The sequence below is a fragment of the Capra hircus genome, chromosome 3, assembly GCF_001704415.2.
Source record: "Capra hircus breed San Clemente chromosome 3, ASM170441v1, whole genome shotgun sequence".
NCBI lineage: Eukaryota > Metazoa > Chordata > Mammalia > Artiodactyla > Bovidae > Capra > Capra hircus.
The window spans coordinates 28,402,858-28,413,838 of record NC_030810.1 but is presented as its reverse complement, the minus strand read 5'-3'; positions in this window follow the sequence as shown (position 1 = coordinate 28,413,838).

Genomic DNA, 10,981 nt, shown 5'->3' with positions numbered 1-10,981 from the left:
GGCATCACTGACTCAATGGGCATGAGTTTGGGCAAACTCTGGGAGATGGTGAAGGATGAGGATGTTTGGATGGCATCACTGACTCAATGGGCATGAGTTTGGGCAAACTCTGGGAGATGGTGAAGGACAAGGAAGCCTAATGTGCTGCAGTCCATGGAGTAGCTAGAGTTGGAGATGACTTAGCAATTGAGAGTAACACAGAGATAAAGGAAGCTGCATACAAATTCAGACTACCATTTAGCTGATGAAGGTCACCTTGGCAAACCTATCAAATGCTGAATGTCACCCCCATTACCTTATTCAACAAATATACATATATTATGCACCTACTGTGTGCTGATCACCTTTCTAGGTACTGGGGCAGTGAACAAAACAGACAAGGTCTCTGATCCTGTGGATCACTGGATCCAAGGTCCAGTGATCCCTACTCAGGAGTCACCAGCCTCAGCCTCACCAAGGCAGCCATTCCTCCTGAACCGCTCAAGCTGTGAGAAGGGCCTCTTCGGTTTTCACTGGTTGGTCTGAGCGCTAACCCTGGGCTCTCAAATCGAGGCTAAGCTTCTTTCCCTTTGATAACTTCAGATGTTTGAAAGCGGCTATCCTGCGCCCCCTGAGTTTTCTCCAGCTAAATATTTCTTTTGTCTTCAAGTACTCTTCAAAGAACTTGGCCTTCATACTCTGCAGTCACCCTCTGAACTGGTGCCCTGGCTCACTCTTCCTGGAATACTTGACTTCTGCTGCCCAGGGCAGCGATTCTTACACATGTGGATCCTGTGAATTCCCCTGTACAAGCCGTCTGTCACCTCTCCTTCCTCTCCCTTACCGAAAGTGACAGGATATTCCTCTTATTGAAGACCAGAAGCATATTGTAAAATAATATTTATATATATGTGTCAGTTTCTGTCCCAGTTCCTGACAAAAGCCCCTAAAGCCCTTGTGAATAGGGGTACTAGGAGAATCTTCTGTCCTGATGTTTGGTCTTTGGCACCAGTTCCTGACAGAGAGCCCCTGAGGCACTTGTTTCTTGAGCTATAGAAGTATCTGACAGAACTCCTAAATCTCTTGGAATTTCCTGGGTAGTAGAGCATTTTTGGTTCTAATTAGGAGATTTTGGGGCCCCTGGATGGGGCTGGTCATAAGAAAGCAAGCCATGATCAGAAACCTGGAGCTTTCATCCCTACCCCCCATTCTCCATAGAGAGGAGAGGGACAAGAAACAGAGTTACTAATCAATCATGTCTATGCAATGAAGCCTCCATAAAAATACCCAAAGAACTGGGTGTGGAGAGTTTCTGGTTTGGTGAATACATTCATGTGCTGGGAGGGTGGTGTGCCCCCAAATCCAGGTAGACACAAACTCCTGCACCTGGGACTCTTCTAGACCTCACCCTATGTGTCTCTTTATCTGGCCGTTCATTTGCATCCTTTAAAATGTCCATTGTATATTAGCCAACAATAGTAAGTTGACTGTTTTCCTGGGTTCTGTGAGCAAATTATCAAACCCAAGGAGGGGATTGTGGGAACCTCCAATTTGTAAGCTGAGTCAGGCAGAAGTCATGGGTGTAGAGGGCTATCCCAAGGCCACAGGTGCGAGGCCTTGCATCAAGACCTGAGAAGGGGAGCCCAGAACCCAGGTCACCTCCAAAATTGACTGAGCTCCTTCATAACTGTTGCCAAAAGTCCCCTGATCATCACCAGCAAGTTTCCTGACCTAATGTGTGTGCACAGTCACTCTGTCATGTCCAACTCTGCAACCCCATGGACTGTAGCCCACCAGCCTTCTCTGTCCTTGGAATTTTCCAGGCAAGAATACTAGAGTGGGTTGCTATTTCCTGCTCCAGGGAATCTTCCCGACCCAGGGATCAAACCTGAGTCTCGTGTCTCCTGCTTTGGCAAGTGGATTCTTTACCATTGTGCCACCTGAGAAGCTCCATATTATTCAAAAATGCCCAGCCTAGTACTCACTTTATAGCACCCTAACCAATCACCTAATGCTAACCTTCCAGCAGGAATTTTCTTTGTCTTGAGGCTATAAAAATTGGCTACTAACCCACAAAAAGCGTTGGCTTTCCTTTGAGCCAGCCTGGTGTTCTAACAGTGTCTAGTCAACTTTCCCTGGTCTCAGGAGGTTGGCCCTCTGTGCTTTCAGCGCCCACATCATCTCTGCTGTTTGTTCTTAATAAACTCACTCTCTTCTGAAATGCTCTGTGTCTGGAAATTCTTCTCCAATCTGCCGTCAGACTGCCACGACAGTGTGTAACCTGGGGACCCACTGCTTGCAGTTAGCATTAAGACCCTTAACCTGTAGATCTGCACTACAGGCAATTAATGTAAAAATTGTTTAATGTGGAAAACCACACATCTCGTCACAGAAGTGTGATAAGTGTTCAAGTAAAGAAAAACAGTGAGTTTTTTTCCAGGCACATATAAATATCCAATTTTGATGGGCAAATTAGTTACTACTAAGTATTTTTAAGTATGATATGACCTAAATACATTTTTCCAAAAATATGTTTAGAGATTCATTATACAGTGGTCAGAATTTAATTTTTAAGTAAGGATTTTAGACATAACCAGCATCGTAAATTAGCACCATCATCTTATGAAAGAGAGGACATTATAATATCAAAGGATCTGGAAGGGCATAGTCTCAGTACTAAAAACTTGAATAAATTTCCTTTATGAAAAACTGACTACATTGTTTATTCTTTCTCACCTACCAAGTACCATTGAAAACTTCATGAACCAACCAGCATCACCCTTTAGGAAGCCACTACCCTTGGGACCCCCATGTAGCCCTTGAGAACTGCATTCAGCTGTAAAAGAACTCAGAAAAATAGTGGCTTAAACAAATGAGCAGTTTTATTTTTCTCATGTAAATAGAAGTTGAAGATATGGCTGCTCCATGAGGCCATCACCGACTCTGCCTTCTATCTTCTTTTGTTCAGCAAGCTTTAGCACGAATTTGTTACCATTTTACCCCAATATGCCTGCTTCCTTTTCCAGCAAAGTGGAGGAAGTGAGGAGTCCAGCTCTAAGCCTAAAACCTATGTGTCGTATTTCAGACCCAGCCATAGGCAATTATTAATTCAAAGCTTTACTCACAGCTTCATGGGAAGGTACAGAGGCTGTGCACTGCACCCTCTGAGGGGATCTGCAATCAAGGGCTCTGGCCTCACTCTACCGTCACCCCGGCCTTAGCCCAGGCTTCCTGTGGGAGGAAGGGGGACCTAGCCATGGCCTCTCTTAGGTGCCTCTGCAGAGACCAACTTACTGGCTGTGGGGTGGTGGGGGGAGGGAAGGGGGCCAGTGTGTGGCCTTGAAATGTTTCCTCCGTTCTAAGTGTGTACTACTTTTCCACTCTCAGCCCTTCTCTGCTCCCTTCTCCCTGCCTCTGGGTATGCAAAAAGGCAGGAGCCTTTTGTTTAGGGATCCTTCAGCAGTGAGACAATCCTGATTATCTGTACTAATCCATCTGACTCTTGCCTGGCACTGTGCCAGGGAGAAAAATGAAACATTTGGGGAGCCAGCACTTTCTCCTGTTTAGTCTCTTGGTTATACTGTCACAGTAAATGAGTCAATCATTGACCATTAGTTTCATTTTTACTACTTTACACAGATGCTTGGCAGCTCAGCTCTTTGCAGCTCAGCTCAGCTTTTGACAGGTGAAAAGAAGGGAAAGGGCCAAAGGGGTTGGTTGGCCAGCTGAGTTGAGCTGACTTTTGGTGAGCTTTCTCCAAAGTCCCACTGTTGTCTTATGCTTGTATCTTATTGGTCAGAACTGGATTACATGGGCATCCCTAGCTGCAAGGGAGGCTGGGAAGTGCTTCTTAGCTGGGCACACTGCCGCCCTAAGTAAAATCAGAATGAATTTTAGATTGATAACTATTACATCTCAGAATCTTCTACTTTTAGAAAAGATCATGGATGGTGGTTTGCCCATTGTCTGTCTGATTTCACTGGTTGGCATTATGTAAAGAATTGAGAGAAAAGAATTCTGGGAAGATGGCAGTGGTATTTTTTAAATCTCCTTGAAGTCCCTCCTTAAAAACAAAGCAAAACAAACAAAAAATAGAGCAACTGGGATAGCAAAACCAAAAACTTTTATCGACATCCGTAACAAAACTGGGAAACAAGATAGCACCACAAACCCCAAAATTCGTGTAGGTGGAAACTGCTGATGTCTCAAAGAATTGCATGATATCAGCATTTTTGTGGAGAGAAGGAGAGGGAACCAAGAATGTCTGAGAAATCTGAAAATAAAGAGAACCCCAAAATAGTCAACAGGTACTCCCTGGAAAGTACAAAGGACCAATAGAATGTCAGCAGCTGGAACTGGGAGAGAGAGGTTATTCAACGCAGTTTGCAGCTGATGAGCAGAAGGGTCCAAAGTAAGGACTGAAGAGGCTGGAGCAGCCCAGGTGCTGTGAACCCTCAAAACCAGCCAAAGTGTCTTTCCAGAATACCAGACTAGAAACTGCAGGGAACAGACTACAAATAGGGTAGGCCAGGGATATTTGGGACAAAGAAAAGGGAAGGCCGAATGAATAGGGGAGGGGAACAGGGCCAGAAGATCTGAGAAAGTATGAAGCCATTCATTTGAACACTTAATGGACACATAGACAAGGAACTACAGAGCCTTGAATTTAGCGAAGCCATCCTAACTCACTCCTCCCTGCTAAATATGCAGGAAAATTAATTTTGTATAAAAAAAAGGAACAACAGAGAGACTGCAGTCAAATCTCATAATGAAGTTATAAGAAAAATGAGAACATGGAGCAGAAAAACATCCTTAATGAAATGAAAGCATTCCAGAAAGACATGCTCACAAAACCAGATAAAAATTGTAATTGCATGTACACCCGTGGTGGATTCATATCAATGTATGGCAAAATCAATACAGTATTATAAAGTAAAATAAAGTAAAAATAAAAATTAAAAAAAAATTAAAAAAAATTGTAATTTCAAAATGAGCAAAGGCAAATTAAGGAAATAGTATAAGATATGAAAGACAAGCACAAGTCAGAGATAGAAAGCAAAAATTAGGTATTCAAACTCAGTAAAGAATTGGAAATAAAAGGGAAAACTCATTTCACAAGTGAAGACCGAACTAGAAGGAATATAAGACTAACACAGTTTTTGCACAACAGATAATGCCTTAAGGGAGTAAAAAGTGAAAAGAAGAAAATTAAATTGCAGAATGAATAAGAGAAATCTGATAATTCAGAGTCGCAAAAAGTCGCAAAGTTCGAAGAGTCGGACACGACTGAACTGAACTGAGAATTCAAGAGAAAATGACAAATGAAGATAGGCAGACTTACTATCTAAATTTGTAGTATACATGTCCATGTAGGGAAAAGAATAATGGGGCAGTGGAGGAGAAAAAGTACATTTTTAAAAAGTTATATAAAAAACACTTCCCTAAAAACAAAACGACTCAAGACTGTGAGGGCAGATCAACACTGAGACATAGTAAAATTGGTGGATTTTTTTTAAAGAAAAAAATACTTGGGGCATCTAGGCTAAAAGACAAATTCACTCATAAGGGAAAGAAAATCAGGTTGTGATGAGACTTGACAACAGCGCTTTATGTCAGGAGACTATGGAGTAACAATATGTCTAAGATACCTGAAGAAAGGAAGGGTGACCTAAGCATTTTACATTCGGCAAAACTGACTTTCAGGTATGAAGGCCAAAGACAAAACGTTATCAGCATGGAAAAACACAGGGACGATTCTCATGACCTTTCTGAGGCATCTTCCAGGGAACATACTTCAGACGACCAGACTAGTGAGACATTGACTTAACAGGTGGTGAAAGTGAAAGTGAAGTCGCTCAGTCGTGTCCGACTCTGCATCCCCATGGACTGTAGCCCACCAGACTCCTCCGTTCTTGGGATTCTCCAGGCAAGAGTACTGGGGTGGGTTGCCATTTCCTTCTCCAGGGCATATTCCCGACCCAGGGATCAAACCCAGGTCTTCTGCACTGCAGGCAGACTCTTTACCCTCTGAGCCACCAGAGAAGAGCACTAAATATATATTTGCTTGTGTAACTAATGATAACTGATGGTTATAATGGAGAGAATATATTTTTTAATGCTTATGTGTCTTTAATATACAGTAAAACTAACAAAATAGAGAATGGGGAGAACATATGTAAGAGGCAGACAAAGCCTTCTGATCGCCTTACAGTTATTAACCAAAATATTGCTTCCAACCAGAGGCTGGAGAAGAAGTGAAGGAAGAAGAAGTTACTAGATAATATTGCTCATAAGAGGAAAAAAATCGATAATTGCCCTCCTCTATAAAGGGGATTAAAAATGTAACAGGAAATGGTTAGAACAAAAGTACTGTTGCTGCTGCTGCTGCTAAGTCGCTTCAGTCGTGTCTGACTCTGTGCGACCCCAGAGATGGCAGCCCACCAGGCTCCCCCGTCCCTGGGATTCTCCAAGCAAGAACACTGGAGTGGGTTGCCATTTCTTTCTCCAATGCATGAAAGTGAAAAGTGAAAGTGAAGTCGCTCAGTTGTGTCCGACTCGTAGCAACCCCATAGACTGCAACCCACCAGGCTCCTCCGTCCATGGGATTTTCCAGGCAAGAGTACTGGAGTGGGGTGCCATCGCCTTCTCCGAGAACAAAAGTACAAACCTTCATAAATATTCAAACCAAAAAAAAAAAAGAGTGAGCAAGCACATAAACAAACCATAGAGTGAAAAACTATTTATATAACAGAGTTGAAATTTTCACACAGATGTGGGTGTGAATCCTTGCTTCACTTTCCTCTCCGCTTGGCTGCCTCAGAAAGAGTCTGTATATATGTATGTAGACTTAAGTGCCTGGGATCACACTGTGTGTGTGCAAAACTGATCTTGAAGGGCAAGTGTGAGAATTAAACTTACATAGTATGATTTGCAGTATTCAATAGGTATCAATAATAAGTGTTCAACCAGAGCAAGATCTGTAGCCTTCTCAGCAAGGGAGGGGCAAAGCTAGGACTTGAAAGTGGGATTGTCTGGCTCTCAAGTTTGCTGTTTCTCTTCTGTGCTACTCAAGGCCGCATGTATTCACTGAATGCTGGAATTACAGGAATTTTTAGAAGGAGAGATTCGATAGCAAAGGCTTCATGGAAGACATGGCATTCCATGTTCATTTTAAGCAACTCTGACAGTAGCAACTTCACTCTGATTTACATGCCTGGGACCCAGCACAGTGCCTGGTCTACACTCAACCTATGCTCATTAGGTAATTGCATTTATTGGTTTACTATTTGTATCATTTGGTATAGGTTAGATTATTTTACAATAATAAAGCAATTCGGACTTCCCTGATGGTCCAGTGTTTAAGAATCCACCAATGCAGGGGACATGGGTTCAATCCCTGGTCAGGGAAGATTCCACATGCCTCGGGGCAACTGAGCCCATGTGCCACAACTCCTGCGCCCATGCTCAACAGTCTGTGCTCCACAAAAAGAAACCACAGCAATGAGAAGCCCGGGCACCACAACGAAGAGTAGCCCCAGCTCTCCTCAACTAGAGAAAGCCCTCTCATGGGAAGGAAGACCCAGCCAAATATAAATAAATTAATTTTAAAAAAGTTCAAAGATTTCATCAGTTTAAAACAATGAAGTTTTGTTTCTTGCTCATGTTACAAGTTCATCACAGATTGGCAGGGAAATTGTTCACTGTAGTCACTCAGGCCCCTGGGTTGTTGGAATGAGCACTTCTCATGTAGGGTTGGTCACTGTGCCAGAGGAAAAAGAGCTCTGGAAGGTCTCACTGCTGCTGCTGCTGCTGCTGCTAAGTCGCTTCAGTCGTGCCCGACTCTGTGCGACCCCATAGACGACAGCCCACCAGGCTCCCCCATCCCTGGGATTCTCCAGGCAAGAACACTGGAGTGGGTTGCCATTTCCTTCTCCAATGCATGAAACGGGAAAGTGAAAGTGAAGTCGCTCAGCTGAGTCCAACTCTTAGCGACCCCATGGACTGCAGCCCACCAGGCTCTGCCGCCCATGGGATTTTCCAGGCAAGAGTACTGGAGCAGGGTGCCATCGCCTTGTCCGAAGTATAATCCTACTATATGCCTGAAAAACAAGAGACCTGCCATGCAGTATTAATGACTATCACATTATCTGAAGGTGGGTAATGGGGGCTCCATTTAGCTAGGTAGATAGATTGAAAGAAAGGACAGTGTACACTACACTATTATCCTCCTTTTCGTAGTTGAGGACACCTGTGCACTAACAGCATAAATGATTTGCTCACACTAACCTATTAACCAAGGTGCTAGGATTCAAATATGCATTTGTCTGACTCTGAAGCTCTTACCTATTGCTTACCAGGAACATATCCTGCTTTTGATCCTGTCTTTCCTCGTAGGGCTTCCCTGATAGCTCAGTTGGTGAAGAATCCGCCTGCAGTGCAGGAAACCCTGGTTCAATTTCCGGGTCGGGAAGATCCACTGGAGGAGGGCTAGGCTACCCACTCCAGTATTCTTGGGCTTCCCTTGCGGCTCAGCTGATGAAGAATCCGCCTGCAATGCGGGAGACCTGGGTTTGATCCCTGGGTTGGGAAAATCCCCTGGAGAAGGGAATTCTGGCCTGAAGAATTCCTGGACTGTATAGTCCATGGGGTCGCAAAGAGTCGGACACAACTGAGCGACTTTCACTTTCCTCATATACTTGGAAACGAGGCACCAGGTAGCCTCACCTTCCTTCACCCACAAATTCCATTTTACTCTCTCTGTGTCACTGGTAGAAGTTTAAATCAGACTTTGCAAACAACTCAGGCCAGTTTAAAAGGAAGAAAAGTTCACCTCCAAAGTCTGGATTACATACTTTGTTTGTATTGTGTGGATTTTCCCTCAAGGATCTGCCTCTCCCTTCATTGTTCTCTCCTTTGAAATCTAACCCAGCAAACAGCCATCAAGACTAGCAGCTTGGCTCCAGAGAGGGGTTATCAAAGGAAGGAGGAGGAGCTCGAGCCTCATTTTTAACTTGCTGAACCTTTCAAATTCTCCCTCAAGGCTCCAGTTTGGTAAAAGAAAAATAATAATGACTTATGTTTATCCTGGGGAATATGTGTTTTCCATGCCCCCTTAGGAAATATCATCCATGTGTTTCAAATTTATTTTTTGCTTGACTCATCAAAATACTGTTGCACAAGAGACTCTGGATGTCCAAAGAGCTGTCTTTTAAAATAAATGTCTTTTATTTTGTCTTTGGAAACAGCTAATCACATTTTATCAAGAGTCAGCAGCCTTCTTTCTTCAAAGGATTGAATTTAACACTAAAAAGGTTACATATGGGGAGAAAGAAGCGTTATTTGCTACCACCAACCCCTTCCACTAACAGGCTATAAGATGCCAAGGACTATACAATGTGAAGGTTTTGAAATGAAAACTCTAGGAAAATGATAGCTCACTTAAAAATATTAGCAAAAAGTAATTTCCATATCCCTTACCTTGTTGGGAGTGAGTTGAAGTTAAAAATGAGAGTCCAGATTCTCAAGGAACTCCAGTTATTCATATGTTAGATCTTCTTTGCCTAACATCTCTATTTATTTCTTTTTTTTAATCCTTTTTGTTTGAAAAAGTCCTTCCTTTCTATGGCATTAATCTCCTGTTTCTTTGCTCTTGAGTTCCTCCTAGTTCAACCTCCATTTCTCCAGTGATTGTTGCTATATTTCTATTTCTTTCTGGCATTCAATGTAATAATCCTGAGTTTTTCTAGTACTGATTAGTGCTATCCTTTCATATTTTATATGATTTTCTTAGTTTTTATTCTTTTTGGAAGACTAGGTTATAGTTTCATCTGTTTAGTGTACATGCCTTTCTGGTATGCTTTAGTTGTCTATGAAAGTGAAAGTGAAGTCGCTCAGTCGTGTCCAACTCTTTGCAACCCCATGGACTGTGGCCTATCAGGCTCCTCCGTCCATGGGATTTTCTAGGTAAGAGTGCTGGAGTAGATTGCCATTTCCTTCTCCAGGGGATCTTCCTGACCCAGGAATCGAACCCAGGTCTCCCGCATTGCAGGCAGACACTTTAGTTGTCTATAGGGATGCTTTTAAATCTTTTTACAAAAGCCAAGAAAGATAAAGTGACTTTCCCAAGATGAAACAGCTATTAAGTGTCAGAGCAGGTGTTCACACCCATGTTTATCTGACTCCAAAGCCTGTAATCTTCTTACTAATCATACTTATCATATATTGAAATTCTTCTGTGTGGCAGACAATTTATAAACAAAATCTGATCTAATACAGCATCTTACAACATCTTTTTATTATTGATGAAGAAACAAAGGCTTGGAAAGCAACTGCAGATGGTTGTGGGCACTTGTGGTAGTTTCAACTGCTATAGGCTACTAGCTCCTTAGTTTCAGAAGGTAAAGGCAGATAGCCCACAAATAGTATGATTGCTCCAAGTAATCAAGTTTTCTTTTAGCTCAGTATTTAACTTTGTCTAGACTCTGACCTTCTTCCTGTGGTTCATGAAATATGGCAGGCAATACATCCAAGTTCCATGTAGCTGAATGGAGGAAGGGATTAACAAGGGGCAAAGAAGATGAACTAGCTCTTTCTTAAGCAGGGGTTTTAGGAAAGCTACTATGCAATCACGATGGTGTGATCACTCACCTAGAGCCAGACATCCTGGAATGTGAAATCAAGTGGGCCTTAGAAAGCATCACTATGAACAAAGCTGGTGGAAGTGATGGAATTCCAGTTGAGCTATTTCAAATCCTGAAAGATGATGCTGTGAAAGTATTGCACTCAATATGCCAGCACATTTGGAAAACTCAGCAGTGGCCACAGGACTGGAAGAGGTCAGTTTTCATTCCAATTCCAAAGAAAGGCAAGGCCAAAGAATGCTCAAACTACCACACAATTGCACTCATCTCACATGCTAGTAAAGTAATGCTCAAAATTCTCCAAGCCAGGCTTCAGCAATACGTGAACCATGAACTTTCTGATGTTCAAGCTGGTTTTAGAT